The 19,337-nt window shown below is 40.8% G+C and overlaps 1 protein-coding gene across 1 annotated transcript in view; it reads left to right on the forward strand.

Annotated features, from left to right (window-relative positions):
• NSD2 (nuclear receptor binding SET domain protein 2) overlaps positions 1-19,337 on the forward strand; it is a 96,597-nt gene that overhangs the window by 803 nt on the left and 76,457 nt on the right. The gene's annotated exons all lie outside the window — the stretch shown is intronic.

Here is a 19,337-nt window from a genome sequence, read left to right on the forward strand (position 1 = left end):
TGAGGCGGGGCTCTCATTGAGGGGAGCCGGGGCTCAGCGAGCCCCAGTGGCTGAAGCTAAAAGCAATTAGTGCTCGGCGGTTGGTTGTTTTACTGAGTGCGTGTGTATCGCGAGAAAAAAACACCTGGCTGGGGAGTGTTAATTTTAGAGCTCAAATAGTACCTAAAGCAACAGGCAACAGCGGTGCTTTGCTAGTGCTGGATGTAAGCAGGCTGCAGGGTGGATGTTGTTCCACAAACACCAGTCTGTGAGCATCTTATACCAAACACCCGCGTGCTCAGAACAGTGTAAATATTGCCATTCGTTTTGCTTTTATCACAGATATAGGGAACAACCGGGATCAGATGGCAGAGGTGATCATTTAATACGGCAATAATGAAATGCTAAGCATGAGGTGTGTGAAGTTTGGGTGGAAATGCCTCCTTTTGAAAATGGGGGGGAAAAACCTGTTGTGAGTGTTGCTCAACAAGATGGCCGACACCACCGGCAACAAGATGGCTGCCTGAAGGGCAGCTCTGAACAGCCACAAAGGTTCCTCTCCTATGGACCTGTGGCATTTCACTTCTGTTTATATTGTTATTCACCTATACACACACTTAAGCACTAAAGAAAACAGGGGTTCTGTTTCTTTCTTCTACTGTGTCCAATTTTGGGCTCCCCAGTTGAAAAAATAGGGATCTCCTAGGGTCTCTTAGAAAAGATAACAAAGATGATAAAGGACCTGGAGCATCTCCCGTATGAGGAAAGGCTGAGAGACCCTGGTCTGTTCTGCTTGGAGAAGATAGAGGATCGGATCAATGTTTATATAAAGTATGGGAAGCAATTAGATAAGGCCAGGCTCTTCTCAGTGGTGCGTAGCAATAGGACAAGGGCCAATGATCAAATATAACAAACATAAAAAGCTCTACACAAATATGTGGAAGAACTTGTTTACAGTGAGGGTGACAGCACTGGAATGGGTTGCCCAGAGAGGATGTGGAGTCTCCTATGGAGATACTCAAGACCGGTCTGGATGCTACCTCTGCTATCTGCTGTAGGGAACCTGCTTTAGCAGGGGGTTGGGCTTCATGATTTCTAGAGGTCCCTTCCAACCCCTATGATTCCGTGATTCCATAGTTCTGTGATTCGTCACATAGAATATCAAAGGATGGAATATTCAATTGACCAAACCTTAATATAAATCAAGATACCCCTTTCTTATATATCTTTCAACTGTATTGGCTACAAAACTACTACTGATGGTTCTATTTAGTGACTGTTAAAAATGTAACTGGCATTATTCTTGTACTTTTTATCAGAGCTGCTTTTAAAATGTTTAGCTCCAAAACATACTGCAAGACTTTCAGAAGGCTTTTAAGAGTCTGATATATTTAAATGGTTAAAGTTGCTTCAAATGTGTGGCATAACAATATTGTTTTATGTTACTACAGCAATCTTAAATATATATGTATCTCCCCAAGCACTGGAGTGGATTTGTAGCCTTCTCTTGTTATTCTTTTTTTCTTTCTGGTTGGGTGATAACTAAGCTAAATGAAGTGGGGCAACTAATGGCGGTTCCTTTAACAAAGCTGCTTAATTATGTAGAAACAGTGTATGAAGTCTATAGAACAAAAAGAATATGCTCTGAAGTCATTAAACTATTGACAAGAGCCTTCAGACAGCAAACAGATGATTACAGTGGACTCAATGCACTTAAGCGGACGAGTAATCGGACTCTCAACAGTTCCATTAATTCCAGTGGTATGCAGCACCCCAGACAAGCCTTTCAGACCTGAATCAGTTATGTTTCTGTACAGCCTTTTGTTCCAGATTTGTTTATACCTGGAAGTTGAGTGGGTTTTTTTCTACCATACATTAAAAGGAAAAAATAACACACACTGTGAAAATAGCCTGAGCAAACACGCTGCTTCAAAATACTGATTGATTTTGTGCGCTTAACAGGTATTGTAAAATAAAGCTTAAGAAAATAATAACCTGTTAATAATTTTCAAGTCGTTGTATGAACCGTTCCCATATGAAAAGGTCCAGTGGTTGAGGTTTCTATGTGGGCTATCCATGCAGGTCAGTTTTTGCTATTAAGAAAAGCATATTCCAGTACATTCAAACAGCCTGCAAGTTCACAAGGAACGCTGAAACACAGAATAAGACACAAAACACATCATTGCTGGGGTTTTGTTTTGAAAAACCTTAAGCTGCTGCAGCCATTTTAGAGCAGCTTCTTAAAGCAACCATGTTGTTTGGAAAAACTGTCAGCCATCTTGTTGAAAATGATGTGTTTTCTGGCAGGAATAGGGGGGGGCTGAAAGGAAGAAACACATGCCCTTCTTTTTAGATGGATTAAATGAGGATCAGAGAATGATGAAAATAAATGCAGTATTTAAACAAAATTAAGGGTATTATTTCTTATTAAGCATCAGCTTCCCCCCCTCCCCTCCTCTCCTCCCCCAAATGTTAAATAGCTGCATGAGAGCTGGCTAAACAATTACACGGTTGCTCCAAAAGTAATGCCTTCTATTTATTACCATGGAAACCACAACAAAAACAAAGATCACAATAATGCATCAAATCGTTTACTAATATGTGAGCATAACCCAGTGATATGAAAATATATATATACAAGAATGTTTTATTTGTTTAAAGGGAGATGTACATAAGATTTATGAAAACACATATGCCTATATCCATGTTTTGCTGGCATGGACATGAAAAGGGGGCAGATAAAACCTTCAGTTAGAAATTTGCCTAGAAACTGAGGAACACACATGAATATGAACAGGGAGCAAAACAAAGGTAGCTACCTTTATAGGCAGATACATGTGGGGAACAGGATTCCCCTGTGTCCTGCTAAAAAATATTGGTTGGAAGGAGCATCCCTCCATGTTGACCACAGTTGCCGCTCTCTTCCCAAGGATAGATACATCCCAGGAAGCACCTGGTAGATCCTGCTCATTTTTTTGTTAATGGAGAGTGAGTAGCAGGACCTCCACTCCTAAGTTCAGATACAGTTGGGCCTATAGCTTGTGCAAGTGGCTGCGTAGCAATAGGAAGTCTGGGACACTCCTGCCAGGACCACATTCATTTCACAGACACAACCTCGGTTCCCCATTGCACCAGTGACAAACTGAACTGGCAGCAAGGCACTGGGGAGATAAGACTTGGTGCATGAAGGGGAAAGAGGTGCAATTTGTGATGCTGTGGGCTGGAAGTGGGGGGAGGTGGGAACAAAATTAGCATCTGATGGGATGAAAGACGGGATTGCTGTTTCTTTGATGCAGAATCATTTTTGTTTACACAGCCTGATTATATGCTCTGTAGTGATCTAGGTCTATATATGCTATTTTAAAGTAGAATTAAGGTTTTAGTCTGCAGAAACTGTTTCTATGGCAATTACCAGGTTGTCTCATTGAATAGATTCAACAATATGGAATCAGCCTCATCTGTATTCACCACTGCTCAGCATAAATGTGAAAAAAAGAAGACCTCACTGCGTAGGCAGTTACACTAAGTCTCCACTCGAGGGATAAAACCAAAGGATAATCAGTAGTTCTTTAAAAATACTCCCATTCATAATCATAGATATTTTGGAGAGACTCCCGGGATTCAAAGCCCATTGCTTTCTCAATGTTAAAACCCAAAGGTAAAAGTTCAAGTGGTAGCTGGATTACAGACTCACTCTTTATGAACGTCCAGGTCACAAGTTCACTCCTGTTCCTTATGTGCCAAAAGCAAGCGGTAGTGGCTACACATTAGCAACAGCACAGAAACAGTGGGAGTTGCATGCAGTGCCAGAGAGATTTCCATAACAGTATTAACGTGCTGTAAACAGTCATTCCAGATCTAAGGGTGATTACTTGCTCAAATTCTAGAGAAAAAAAAAAGGTGTATTAAAATATTGCATAAACTTGGCCCAAATTGGCCCTGTAAAATAATAGATTAGGTGGTCATTAATTAAATTTTACCTGTAGGCAGACACGAAAACACCACTGGAAGAATACGGATGTGGTCTATTTTCAAAGTGAGGGATAAGGAGTATTTGTAGGTCGCAGTGAAAAGTCAGAGAGATTCCAGCTTTAACCACCAGATGGAGCTTATGTGAAAGAAACAAGCTGAAAAGATGCAGAATCATTGCACAAAGCGGTGTTTTGGGTCACTGCAGTCTACAGGAGTGGAGGAGGACACGGGGAAAAAGCTAGAAGGTTCTGGGCAAGGCAGGAGCGAGCAGAGGAGGGAAGGTCGGCAGTGTTCAGAATACACACATAGGGGGAAAAAAAGATATAAAATAGCAAATAGCTGTGATGTGTAAACTGATTGAAACACTGAAAAATATGGAGGAAAAAAAGGATAACAAAAGGAGTCTCAGATGTGAGAACTGCACCTGTTAGTGCCAGCTGATATGAGGGAGGCTGAGATTTTGCTACAGTATTACCGATGCTGTAATTAAAATACCCAGGTCTTCCAGTTCATCGATTTGATTTTATCAATTACAGGCTTTAAAAATATGCATTTTGAGTTATTCTTTGCCTCCAGGTTTTGTTTTGTTGTTGTTTTTTTTTTTAGTCTGGAGGATTTGCAAGTTCCTGTCTGCAATTAGAAACAGAGAAAGCTGACAATCTTGTGCCATCATCTGCTTCTCAGAGTTGGGTCTTTAAGAAAACACCAAATGTTGTGTTACTGTCAATAAAAGCTTGAAATCTGCCACCTCTACTTTCATAAACCCATCAGGAAGCAAGGCAGAAAAATCCTGCATACATGGAAGGTTCCCCCCCACCCAATCCCAGATTTAGTAGACCTGATCCTGCACGCCTTATACATCTTTAAACTCATGGTGAAGCCAGCCAGGATTACAGGAGTGCTGGGGAATACCAAGGTCCTGCAAGCCAGATACTTTCTAGTCTGTGTCCATTAAAGAAACAGCAGAAGGGCTGCGAACCATTGTAGGAGAATTGTTAGCTTTGTATTATAAAAGACAGGGAGAAAAATGGGCTACTTCCAAGGGCCATTTTAGTAGCAATAGCGTAACTTTCTTTAGCAATTTGGTGAAGCCGAGGCTGCTTGTGATAAGCACTGCTTTAGAAGAGAGAGGATTACAAGCACACGTACGCAGCCGTACCACTGGGTAGCAGGGAAAATGCTATGTCTCATTGTCTCCCAGGCATATTTGGGCTTTGTCTGCCTGAAAGGAGGGAAGAACTGAGCATTTCTTTTAAAAGAACAAATAAGAAAGATATTGAGGATGGAAAGGTTGATTTGCTGAAGCCTGATGCAAAGAATTCCTGTGTAGAATTTAGCCCTCTTGGGCCTCAGCTATTGTTACCTCTTTCTTGCTGGTTTTGCTGATGATCCTATCAGTCCTGGCCCATATATTTTTTCCTAACAATCAGTCTGAATGACCCTAGCAGAATATATTTCAGCCTTTGAATCACTCTCTCTTGTTTACCTTTTCTGATTTAAACTCGCTACCTTACATAATCCAGACCGAGGCTATAACACAGATCTCACACTTTTTTATCCTGTTCTCCTTGACCTGACTAATACTCCCATCTTCTGTGCTGCCATACAATGACCTTCCCATTCCAGTATGCAAGCCCACAGCCCCTCCTTTATTCAAGTCAAAGAGCTGCTTTTCTCAAGAGGCCTCCCCACAGAGATAATGAAAAGCAGATTAAGAGATTTAAAAAAGGAGTTGGTTCCTTTGGAATGGTCAGTGAGCTTTCCCTTTCTACAACCGTCCTCTAATACTGTAAATTTTCTAAATCAGTGTTTGTCTGAATGTCTGTGCCTTGACCTGAGCAGGACCTAAGCTGCTGGGCCCCAGTCCTATGCATGCATATGCATGTCATGTCCCTTTGCTATTAGCAGCATTAACAGATACAGTGCGGTAAGGGAACAGGCACAGTTAGGTGTTTGTAGGATCAAATTGTGGTACTTGCAGATAATATCATAAAAGTATTGGAAAGGGCTGAAAATAAACATTTTCTAAATCTTTGTTTGTGTGATACAGGAAGAACAGCAACTTCCAAGGCAAGCAAAGTACAACTCTGTTGACATTTGGTTTGGACTGATGTGTAGGTATATGAGAAACGTGAGGGGAAATACCTTGTAAAATGCGATGGGAAGCTATAGAAAAATAACAAAAAGCCATCAAGCACAAGTACATGCTAGTGGTGCTTTGCCTGTATCCTGCTTTTCTCCTATGTGGCTGAATTTCAGGCATCAGAAACAGAAGACGCTTTGTCTGGGTTTTCCCATGTAATCAGCAACCTCTCTCCTGTGTCTTAGACCTCTATTCACTTTACTACTATTATAGTGTCCCCCAGAGACAGTCTAAGGAGGCATTCACCCCCAGACGTCCTGTTACCTTAAAGCTATTTTTGTTTTTCTTCTCAGTAATGCATTACATGCTCTAACCTCGGCTATGTGATTGGACAAAGTGTGGCTAGCAAGTTGTATCTGTATATAAGAAAACACAAAGTCGATGTAAAAGAGCTTTACTGTTGGATTTGAACAGTACACTGGGGAGGTAAAGTCCCCCAAACCGGAAACTCTTCTCTGAAAGCAACTTCAGGAGGGAGCTTTGTGTGAGAGCCGAAGGCGCAGCTGGGGCCACACATATCTCGCAGTTCATCAGCTGCACTGGATACAGCGAGGGAAACTCGGACTAATCTGAGCAGCAGGTAAAAGTAAGCCATCCAGGCTGCTTGTCAGCCAGGATTACAAGCCTCACACTCATTCCGGTATGACACGTATCTCTCATTTTCTATTTTTTGTATCACTAATCTAACAGATGAAAGAGGAAGTATACCAACAGATATCAGAAAAAAAGAAAGATTCCATTCCCCTTTGGCTCAGGCAACAGAGCTTTCTTGTCATGCTAAGGGAACAACCTCCTCCCCTTTCCGAGGCCTCTCCTCCCAAGGAACAGACATCTAACTCTCTCTGAGCTGGAAGCCTCTTTCAGTGTGCCAGCTGGGAATCAGGGCCCTGGGCTGGATCCCAGCACCTGTGCCTAGTTTTCTTGCAGAGCGAGGCCAGCTGCTCATCCAGGTCCATAAATGTCCTGTACACCCTATTTCTTTTCCTTTCTGTACATTGCTTTGGATTAGCAATGTTAGCGTGTTGCATATGGATTCTTGCAGATACTGTTTTAAAATCCCTTTAGCCTGCTTTGTCCTAAGGATTCTAACAGGGCACCAAGAAACAGAGCTATGGCATCTTTTTAATAGTCCTCAAACTAGGGCTGTTGTAGTGCCCTAGTTTGTGCACAGTAGTGCCCAGTATCCCTGTGCTATGTCTGATGGAATTTGAAGATGAGCAGGATATAACTGCAGGCCACTTTGGAAACTGGTCACATGGTATTTGAGAGGAAGAAGTGTTTTTGATGGCTGCTGTTTGTCACAGAACTTTTCTGGCATCGGGGAGGGTAGCAGAGTGTAGTTGACCCAGAGGGTTCACATGCATTAGATAATTGCTTTGGCTCCAAGTTGGTTCACTGCACGTTAGACGAGTCATTTCTATCTGTGACACCAAAGTATCAACTGCAGACTTCCTGTGTTTCTTTCTTTCAGTGTGTGGAAATAACTATGCGTCTTCTCTGAGTCTGCATTACGTACTTATTTATCCAACAGTTCTTATGCAGTCTGCTGAGAGAAGACTACTGTCACTACTAATAGCTTAGCATTGAAAAGCCCTCATGTCATCCAGAAGTCCTAGTATAAACAGGGGCAGGCTGGGACTTTCATTCTGTACTGCAAACACAGGGAGATACACAGAGGTCTGGAAAATAACAAAGGTGGGAGGAAAGCAAACAGAAAATGGTTATTACCGCTTCACATAATACCATCTTAATTCGGTCTATCAGGGAGCAGAGTTTAAAAAGAACAGAAGGAAATACACTTCATATGAATTTCTTGCCACAGGATGTTGTAAAATCCCAATAAATAGGTTCAAAAAGAAAGGAGAGAAATTCATGGGATCTAGGCTCAACAATGTCTCTGACACTTGGTTATCTAGATATATCTGTGTCAGGAAATCCCTAAACTACTGATTTTGAGAAGCACGTATGACACAACCAGAGAAGGGCTAATTTTCCTGTGCCCCATTTCCAATTCTAGACATGTTACTATGTACTTCGCTTCTTGGTTTTCCTTGAGGAGTGGACATGGCTGAGCTTGCTTTTAAGTTTAAAAGCCATTTTCATTCTGCAGATAAAGAGAGGCAGGAATAAGAGACCATAAATGATTCCCCACGGGCAGCTAATGAAAACCGGACGAATTGAGTTGTAAATTGCAACCAAGGAAGAGGTGTTTGAGGTGAAATGCAGGGTCACTGTTGGTAGGTCTCAAGCCAGTTGATTTCAGGCACGTGTGACTAGCCAGTGCTGGGGGATGTGACAGGTCCACAAATCCCCAAGAGCACGTTGATAATACACTGTTTCTGCCATCCTTAGCTCCTGGCGCTGCTGTCACCAACAGGAGAGCAAACAGGCTAACAGAGACTGGGATTTTGTGAACAAAGGTGTAATGAAAGCAGGCCAGAAGGATTTAAGTCCAATTGGTGGCTTTCACAGAACTTTGCACCACAAAATTCTACTGTGGTAGGGAACTCTCATCATCTTTGGCATTCATACTGTAATGCTTCCTCCTTCCCAATCTTGGCAAAGCTCAAATTCTACCACAGGCCTCATGGCTACGAGTTACAATCTATCTCCCTCTAGTGGGTAGTTACCTATGGAAGCAATAGGAACACACGTATTAGAAATTTGCTTTGCACTTGCTTCCTATTATCTTCTTCCTCGATTCTTTCTTCTTCTGTGCTCCATGATCTTTTTTTCCCCAAATCATTCAGTTTTCTTGATACCTCCTGAGCATTGTATCTTCTCTTCCTTGATTCTTGTGTTATTTATGTGAGGATTTAGGCTGTTGAGGGTTTTCTATTTCACTTCGATGTAAGTGGAAGTGAAAGTAAAGAAGCTGACCAGTAATTAAACAAAAGATTCTAGAGATTGTTGGTTTTTGCACAGGGATGTGTGTAGACTCTCAGTACTCCAGAGATTTAGGAATCTGGGAAAAAGAAATCCCTAGGATTCCAGGTTTATAATTGATTTTTCTATCTCGAGCCAGCCAAAAGACATTTACACTTGAGTTTTCTTATCCTTAAAATTGACTTATTTGGATGGAAAATCTGCTGGATTCTGCTTAATAGGTTATTTACTTACAATTTGCTGTTCCATTACCAAAAATATTAACAGCAAAATACATAAGCCAGCTGTGTTATGTCTAAAGTTAGCTCTCTAACAGCAATAGTTAACTACCAGAGAGTATTCCCAGAGCAGAGCTGACGTTAATTGAGAAAGATAGTGCTCTCAAATATGTCGAGACAAGATGCTATAGAAATTGATTTAACCAGAGCATGCCTTTTGTCATGGAACTGCATTTCTCTCCTTTGCAATCTATTTAGACTAAATACTATTGCTGTTACTCTATTCAGATTAATGAAAAAACATTAGAAATGTATCTCAAAGGTGTTTCACTGCTGTGACTACTCGGAATTTCTGTCTGTTTAAGTACATTTCAAAAAACGAGATGAACAGGCCAGTGTTCTCCAAACGGAAGATGACAGATCTGGCTGGGAGAGATTTTTGTGTCAGGCTTTGATAATAATGCTTTTCTCTAGTGGTAGGCTTTGTAGTAATCGCTATCCGCCATCCTTTTGTTTAAAACTCTGAATTATCTAAATAAAGGGACAGGAAAGACATTTTGCTCCAACACAAGTACTTTCACAAATTCCCTGATGCACTGACCTTCTCACTTCACTGTGATAATGGTGCTCCTCAAAAGTTACTAATTAGAATCCCAACAGAGTCTTTATTATGGCAAACTTAAGTAACACAAGGAGAATCAGTAAATGAGGATACACTGGAATCTAACTGAAAAAAAAAACAAAAACACCAAACAAAAGCATCATTAATCATTTGCTCTGAGCTAATTCAGCCCTTACTAATACCTATGTAACTCATGTATTCGCGTTATTCTCTGAAACAGCATCACACAGAAATAGTTTTTCTACGCAGCATACCAGGATTGTCAAGTGTCATTTTACTCGCATAGATTAAAAAAGAAGTCATTGTCGCTCCCTTTAAAACAGAGATAACAGAACTAATTTCATTTTACCGTAAAATAGATGAAGTAAATTCCTGTGTCGGCAACAACACATTTTTATTCAGCTGAGACATTTCATAAACCTGTTGAAGGTAAGAACTGTCGATGCTGCTGAAGGCAGGCAGAAGAAAATCACAGATTCTGTCTCCAGAGCTTTATTTGCATTGATGTACAGAAAAGCAAGCAAGCAATGACTATCAGCTTTCAAGATGAGCTTGTAGTGCTGACAGTAAGAGAACGTTCCTTTGCTTCCAAATTGAGTACATTTGTTCTGGAATTTATTAAGACACTGTAAACAAAGAAACTTACTGTGCCACATCCTGTTCTTTATTTACAGTGGAAGAGAGCTTTGTTGGGCATTAGGGAAACTAGAACAACTGTACTGGCATAGACCAAAGGCCTATGAGTCCCTTTAACCAATCTCTGATCATAGTCACAAACGAGTGCTTAGGGAAAGAATATAGGAAATAGGGCAGAGCACTGCTGCCATTAGCTTACTCTGCCCGCAGCAGTGGCTGTTGTATTTCATCACTGTTGATGACACAGAAGGTAGTCTAGTGGTCTGAGCACAGAGCTGGGAGCTATGAATGTGCATTTCAGTCCTGCTGCTGTCACCAAGGTTACTTCTCTATTGCTGTGTCCCAGCTTGTGTGCATGTGTGCTTGTTACAAACCTGTCTTCCAGCCTCTGCACTGCAGAGGTACACACAATCCATGCTAAGGCACCTACACATTCATGTTGTAATTGGCCAGGTCTGGTATTACCATTATTACCATTAGTGAGACTTGTGCCTCACTAATGAGCTGCTTAACATCTGTGATTTGTTTCCTGCAAGAGCTGCATAATGTCCCATTGCACTTCTTATTGTGCCCCTTTTGCTCTCCCCTATTCTTACTAATTCCTCTATTTTTCACATGGTTATCACCACCAATCCTTATAGTTCTTGTGCTTTGTCTTAAACTTGTCATCCCCCAGTTCCTTGGCTCCAGAAGACAAGCTCAGAGCAGTGTAAAGACAGTGTAAATGTTTTACCTGGACTGCTTAGCCCTAGTCAATCTATGAAGTCATGTAAAGAGGTTGACTCTTGATGTCCAGCTCAAGCAGCTGATGGAAAGGTGAAAGTTATATTTCCTGTGCAACCAGAAAGACAACGTTTAAGTAATCTCCATAAAAATTCCTGTTACATTTTATGTTTAAAAACATGCTTCGCTTTGCTTCAGGACTGCTCTTCAGCATTAGATCATTCCTGAAGTGATCCTCAGAAAGTGAATCCATCAACTGCTTGTCCACTCCTCTCAACATCGCTGTTTCTGAAACTCTGCAGTCTCCTACTCAGCTACCTCCTCCAGTCCAACCATTGTCCCTCCACTGCCAGTCTACCTGACTATCCTTCCAGAAACATCATGTGGAAGATGCAATGCACCGTTCAGAACATCATGACGTAGGCAGGTAGATGGGAATTTGCCCAAATTAGTTTCCATCTTTAATCTTGCAGCAGAGAGCCGTTAGCAGTTTAGTGCGCTATTTACCCCATTTAGTCATTGGGTGTACCCTCCTTTTTGCAAGCTGATTCAAGCTGGCTGGATCAAAGGGCAGTTTGGAGGTATTTCTCCCTAAATGCTCATCCTCCAGCTGCTTGCAGCTCAGCTTGAGCAGAACCCTGGAGAGCTCCTCATCTTCCTGCTGCCTCCATGAGCATCTGTGCAGGGCATGGGGCCCGAGGCTAGGGTGAGTCAAGTGTACATCAAGGTGACTGGTAACCATAAGTGTCTGAACAGGGGAGCTGGGAAGAGAGCATGGCCATTAAAAAGGATACAAACCCTCGTATACTGGCATGTCAGTGGAAGGTTGTGCATTGTAAGTTAATACATACAGGTGTGCATGCTTTAGCTATGACCCCAGGGTAAAGTGAGTAGGACTGCATTCAAAGAGCAGTATTTGCTTCACACTGTCCTGTGAGAATAGGTTCAATACACACTGAAAAGTATTTATAGGTTATATGCAGAAGAATTTAGACAATGACCTAAGGAATCAGCAGCATGCACCAAGTACTAACAGTCTGATCCTAACCTCAGATTCCTTACTTCCATGTTAGAGTTCCACAAGCAATTAAAATGGCTGCTTAGCTACATTATGATATTAGATGTAATTTGTCAGCTACTTAAAATATGAAAAGTGATGCTAACTAATACTAACCCAGTATTAGGATGCACAACGATATCCCATTAACTTGTTTAATATGCTAGTTTTGAAAGTGACATGTTTTTCTTTCACATTTCTGCTACAAAAGCTTCGTTATTCCTTTGATCGTTAAAATTCTGCAATAAAGGTGATTCAGTGATTTTACAAACCAACCTCATCTCTAGAACATTATAATTCGACGATTCCAAGAGATTTCAGCACAGTACGTATGTCATATATCGCACTGCAGATTTCATTCAATAGCAGAAAATGTACTCTGAATGCAATATCATCTTATCAGTATTCTAGCACCATAAGCTTCACACTGCAAGCAGGGTACTGTTCGTTACAATGAAACTGAAAATGGAGTAACTGAAGGGTTGATTTATATGACTTTCTCTCAGGAATGTTCTAATTCTGACATAATCTCTCTGACTGAAATTATTAACACTGTATAATCTTGATTTATTGCCTTTAAAATAATGAAGCTTATATATAGATTGATCAACAGACTACCTAGCATGAAAAACACCAGTGCAACAGTTCAAGAGGTCTGCAAGAAAATGCAGATTGATCATGTGACTTACTCCAAACATTTTCTCAGCCAGCAAACCCAGAACAGGGCTGAAAGCAGCACAAAAACATAATGCAGACATTTTCACAAACCCACTCCATCACTCAGAAATCTCTCCCAGGTAAATACATTTTTACTGCAGTGATGAGAGCATCTTAATAAGTAAAAGGATGAAACAAACTGTTTATTAAAAGCTGCAGGAAACTTTCAGTAAACAGATAATTTAGGGCAAAATGGCCATCTCCTGATTCCCAATACACTACACAAAAGGCTGAAAAACTGCTTTACCAAGCAGTTCTGTTTTACTCCAACTCCAGCAGAACAACCTCTTATACGGTATTCTGTTCAAATATCAGCCACAGGGACCTAGGAAAGACTTTACTACGTGGTGAAGGTATGTTGGACCTATTTCTAACTGCAAGCAGGTTAGACTGGAACATCCTTTCAAAATAATAGATGTTATTCGTAAACCAAAGTAGCTGGATTTAGAACAAGTAAAACTCTTATTAGACTCAGAGGTAAATCGAGTTGGATTCTTTAATTCTTGTTTTTTTGTTCTTTTTTTTTTGGGGGGGGGGGGTTTGAGTTGGAGAGAGAAGTTAGAAGAATCATAGAATTGCAGGAATTGGATCAAGAGATCATTGAGTCCAAATCCCCTGCTAAAAAGTAGGTACCCTACAGTAGGTCACACAGGTAAGGTACCCAGCCAGGTCTTGAATACCTCCATAGAAGTAGACTCCACAATCTCTCCAGGCAACCCGTTACAGTGCTCACCTGTTACAGTGCTTACCCTCACTGTAAAGTTCTTTCTCATATTTGTATGGAACTTCCTATGTTCAAGTTTTAGACCATTGCTCCTTACCCTTTCACTACACACCCCTGAGAAGAGCTTGACATCATCCATTTGCTTCCTACCTCCATCTACATATCTGTAAACATTAACCAGTTCCCCCCCCCATTCCGAGGCTGAACAAACTGGGCTCCACTCCAGCAGGTAATCCCCTAACCTGTACTGATGCACATAGTTATTCTTCCCAGGTAGAAGACTTCATACTTGCTCTAATTAAACCTCACCAGGTTCCTCCCTGCCCAACTCTCCAGTCTGTCAAGGTCTTGTTGAATGGCAGCACAGCCTTTTGGTCTGTCAGCCACTCCTCCCAGCTTGGTATCATCAGCAAACTTCCTAAGGGTGGATTCTAGCTCTACATCCAGTTCATTGATGAATGTGTTGAACAATTCCAGACCTAGCACCAGTCCCCAGGGAATACCACATGTTACAAGCAAACTCTGTGCCAGTGATAACCCACCCTCTGAGTTCTGCCAGTTGGCCAGTTATCAATTCACTTCTAAAGGACAAACTATCCATAACAAACTGATAAATTAACAGTATAAGCCCAACGAACACATCTTTAGTACCTAATCAACACATCATTTAATTCTAAGTGAACTAAAAAAAATCAGTCCCCTTCCCCCCCCCCCCCCCTTTTTCTGTTCATAGTATGCAGTGAAATGAACGTTTGCATCCTTCCCTCCCACACACTCAGCTCATAGTTCCCACTTAGCCACTTCCCAGGCCTGTTTTGGACAAATCTTTATCTTATCATCCTTTCCTTGCAAATCCTTCTGTAGAGCACTTAACATCCTCCTCTTCTGCAAATTCTACCTTCTACAAGCAGTGTCTAATCTATCTTACTTTATGCTGTCTGGAAAGCAAAGGGCTTTATTTTAGAATTCTTTTTCTTCAGTGCATTTCATTACTGATAAGAATATTTTGTTTAGTTTTCACAGATGGTAGTCTCCTCAGTGCAGGAACATTGTCTGCTTCAATGTATTGCACAGTGCTAACCCAGGCATATTATTGTCACCTATGAACAGGCCTGTTCCTTATTACTTCCAAAGATCAAATATTACACAACTCCTCCAGTATTAGCTGCATGTGGACCGTTTGAGCTGCAGGTAATGCAGGCACTACAAAGCCACTACAGACTGAAAGAGATTATTCCTTCCTTCCTGAATACGTTACAGTGGATATAGCAGGAACTAAATTTGTGCTTAGAGCATAACAGGAAGTGCTTGATTCTTTTAAGGCATCTGTGAACAGAAGAAGGGAAAAAAATACAAAAACTTGGAGGGACTCAACCTTGAGACTTTTGTTCCCTTATGTAGTAGAACAAAGAAGAAATCCACGTATTTTTATAATCAGTTAGTAACATATTTGTATATGGTACACATCAAGAGGTATAAATATGGACAAAATTTGGACTTTATGTAAAGTCCAGTCCAGAATGCCTGACTTTCAGCATGAGTTGTTTATTGAATTCTTAAATGAACGTATTTAGTGGTAGGAAAAAAATCAAAACAGCAGAGGAAGTAATATAGCCTTAGATTTCCCAATGGTGAATTCATTAACAGAGTCAATTCCGAACTCAGCCTGGCATTTTATCCACCAGACAACACTTACTTTCCTGCATGATGGCAGATGATCATAAAAGCTTAACAATGTTTTGCTGTGTTGGTAAAGCAAATAGGGATGAAAATGAAGGAAAAACCATGGTATCATCTTTGACCGATGGCAGAACATTAAGTATGAGAGATTAAGAATTAGACTTTGATAGGATGACTATCATCACCCTCAGCAACTATAAAAAGCTCCAAGTCAAATGGTTCTGACTCACTTGAAGAGTGGTAGCATCTGCAGAGGAAATTCTGGGTATGGGCTGTCACCAGTGGCTAATCTATCTGGAACAGGTGCACAGTGGTTTGCCAGTCCCTCTTCATTTCAGGGCCAGGATCCAGGGGATGCAGCTGATAAAAGGGATGCCCATTTGGATAAGAAATTGAACAAACCAAGAAAGGGCACTACCTGCTTTGTTATCTCTCATGTCTTCTGCTGGTAAAGTTATGGTGACTTAATGGAATTTGGAAGCCTTTCCTCACTCAGTGTACATTAGTGGTAATATTCTACCTGTCCTTTCCCAAGATTGCGTTCTCCTGGGCCACAGCAGAAACCTTTGGTTGAAGTACTTTTACAGCCAATATGTTTACAGAAAATCAGCTGAATTTACAATTATAATCTGGTGACTGTTAATATTTAAAAGCATAACTAGTATCTATAAGCAGCAGATCAGTATAACCTAAGACCAAAGAACATTTATTGAGCCCTTTAGAAGAGAAGGTGGAAATACTGTAAAATTGACTTTCAAATGAATGAACAAGGAATACATACTCAAAATCTCAACTCTGGCAGATGCTGAACTCAGAGTCATTTGATCTGCAGTAACAGTTGGATGTATCTGAGTAGGTCAACCGGAGCAGAAGGAGCTGGTCCCACTGGTGGCTTCTGAATAAAACATTTTAACTACATTAAAATTATTTCCATTGATAAAAATACACCCATAAATAAATGATATTTTATAGAGAACTTTACAGCTAGGCCTGCATCAGACAAACCAACAGACTCTCTGAAAGGATTCATTCAATACCTTTTTTTTTTTTTACTTCCAGATTAAGTATTTCCATTGATGGAGAGTCTACCAGTCACAGCTAGCATTAGATATGGAGGTTGGTGGCCCTGCCTGCAGTAGGGAGTTGGAGCTTGATGATCCTGGAGGTCCCTTCCAACTCAAGCCATTCTATGATTCTATGATCTTTATTATAATTTATTGTAGAATTACTGCTATATTATTAACCTGACCAATAAGAGCTTGAAGATGAGTAGTTATTATTTAGAGAACAATGCAAAAAAAAACCAACAAAAAAAACAAGGGAAATTAAGCTCATAAAACATCTTGCTCCCATTGATTGCCAATAGCTTCTCATGTTAAATTAAGAGGTATTTTATTGTCTTCTGCAGCCAAGCTCAGCCATATTCCATTCAATAACCAATAATTTAGGTCTTTGAATTTATAATTACAAAAAGTTTTCCTCATTTTCTCACACGCTGTGTTTATTTTAGGATGTTAACACAGCAATCCAAATACAACACATAAGGCTCTCTCGGGGCTTTCTGTCTCGCATCCCAGACCTTCTGTTTCTTTCTAAGCTTTAGCAGCCACAGTTGTTAAGAGATATAAATAGTCCAAAGCACAAGAGAATCTCCCTTCCCTGACAGAATCTTTATTTACAAGCTGTACAAACCTATGCAGGTCAAACAGTCTCTCGCTGGCAGGTTAATAAGGCCCACCTGCCAAATAAACCCACCAGTGAACTCCACAGAGCCTACATAAATCCAAGAGGTTTGGACAAGAGAAAAAGATCTCCTCCCTAGGAATCATGCCAAAATGAGATGCTTACAGTTCAAAAGGGGCTCAACTTTCAAACTCCGAAGCTTCTCTACCTGGCACACACTTGTGAGTGTGCCAAAAGCTTACCAAACACGTGGTTCATACTTCTGAAGACACCATTATTTAGCATTTCAATATTGCATACTGAACACCAACACACAGAGAGCTCCTGTACCAGAGCCCTACAAACATTACAAAGATTAAGTCCCAGCTCTGTAGAGCTTTCAGAAGGCAAGTGCAGTTGGGTCATAAATCAAGTCTTAAAATTAATTTGCCTACAATGCCATGAAAGGGAAATGGAAGACTAGAATAACAGATTATTTAAGCTGACCTAGAATTTATTTCTTACAAGCTACAGCACATATTTGAGTTAATACTGACCAATATCAAAGTGGAATTCTTTTCCAAGACCCGTATCATTCAAACAGCATAGATTTCCCACAGTTGGTGAGGACTACAGTTACACAGAAAGATGCAGAATAAGAACAGCAAAGAGACAACTCACATGCACCATGTGAAGGGTTAAGGTGATATTTTTGCTATTTATTTGCCAGAATGATTCCATATATAAGTCAAACTATGTGCTTTACAAGCATACAGGAAACAAAGAATGCACAGAACATGCCTTTAAGATGGTATGCTGTGGCAAACCAATCAGTAAAACTGTGAAGACCTCTGCCAGGTCAATGGTAGTATCACTCTGCTTAGGGATCCTGGTATTTTAGCTAAGCTGGGTGCTGGGAGGGCTGTACTTGCAGTTAAAGGTAACCATACTTGGTATAGACCCTGTAAGGGGCTTCTGGGATAAAACAGAAGCTGAGGCCTAGATTAACAGGTTAGACTCCTGCATTCTCCAAGTGCTGTTTAAGATGCTTACCTCCTTCTTTAGATACCATAAACAGCTTTTTCTTGCCTTGAAGAGCAGTTTTAAACCCAGAAGTTTCACATAACCTCAGCCCTTCAGCAAACACCATACACCCAATGACTGTAGCAGTTTCAAGAGGAGAGGTGCCTAACACATGACAGTGTATGCCCACAGGAGCAATGCTTTGGTTAGCACAAGGGTACAACTGCTCCCAGCTTCAGCGTGAGACAACCAGGTGGGTGACCCCTCATCCACAATGCTCCTTCATGCTGGTTAAGCCCAACACCTCCAACGAGTCCATTCTTGATCTGAATTACTGTTTAATTCAACTGCTGTAAACACGGTTGAGACAGAGTGAGATCTTTGCGCTCCATGTAAAATACATGCAGATCCAGAACTGCCGCAGTGGAATCACTCTTGCATTTAGGGTTGAGCTGCTGACAGTGAACCACATAACTCCTGCAGGCAGCTCAGCAGCCACCCTGCACCTCCTGCTAGGGCTTGTTCACCAAGCGTCTCATAATATGCCTGCACTGATTTGCAAAGTGTAAGCTCTGGCTCATTAACAATAACTGAAGCGAATAAATATAGCTTAGAGAAGCTACCATATAAGCTCAAGAACAGTGTAAGAACATGGTAAAATGTGCAAGAAACACGTCCTACTCCTTTCAGTTTTCACAGTAAAAACAGGACAGGTGATAATTTAGCAGTTAGGTCTGCATTTGCAAGTCTGCTCATCCTATGGCTTAAATCCAGTTGTTTCAACCCTTATTTGTCAAGCACACTTGAAAGTACCCAACATCAATATAAAACAAGTGCTAGAAATCTTATATAAATCCGCAATCAGTTCTCAAAATTAGTGAATGTTTCTGAAAATGTCTGTCAGTGGGCATTCTTCTCAAAGCATATATACTGAGTAAATAGGATGTGATCACAGCCACAGCTTCTCAGCCCAGGAAATTGCCAGCCACCAACATAATTAGAAACAGTTCACACGATGAAATTAATCATTCAAAAAAGAGCAATTACTGTTAACAGAATAATGGCATGCCTTAAAGAAGAATGAAATTAACCTTTAGGACTGACATAGTTACCCTCACCATTCTGCAATGAGGCAGCAAAGATTAATATATGTGCAAAATAAAACACTGCGTTAGAGTCTGCTGAAAACAGAAGTAGCATTATCTATCTGGTCTATTCAACCCTTAACAAACTTTACTCTTTGGCACTGGCATACAGTAGAAATATCACTGCTCACTTCTCTGCCAAAATGAAGA

This window comes from Excalfactoria chinensis, chromosome 4 (genome assembly GCF_039878825.1).
Source record: "Excalfactoria chinensis isolate bCotChi1 chromosome 4, bCotChi1.hap2, whole genome shotgun sequence".
Classification (NCBI taxonomy): Eukaryota; Metazoa; Chordata; class Aves; order Galliformes; family Phasianidae; genus Excalfactoria; species Excalfactoria chinensis.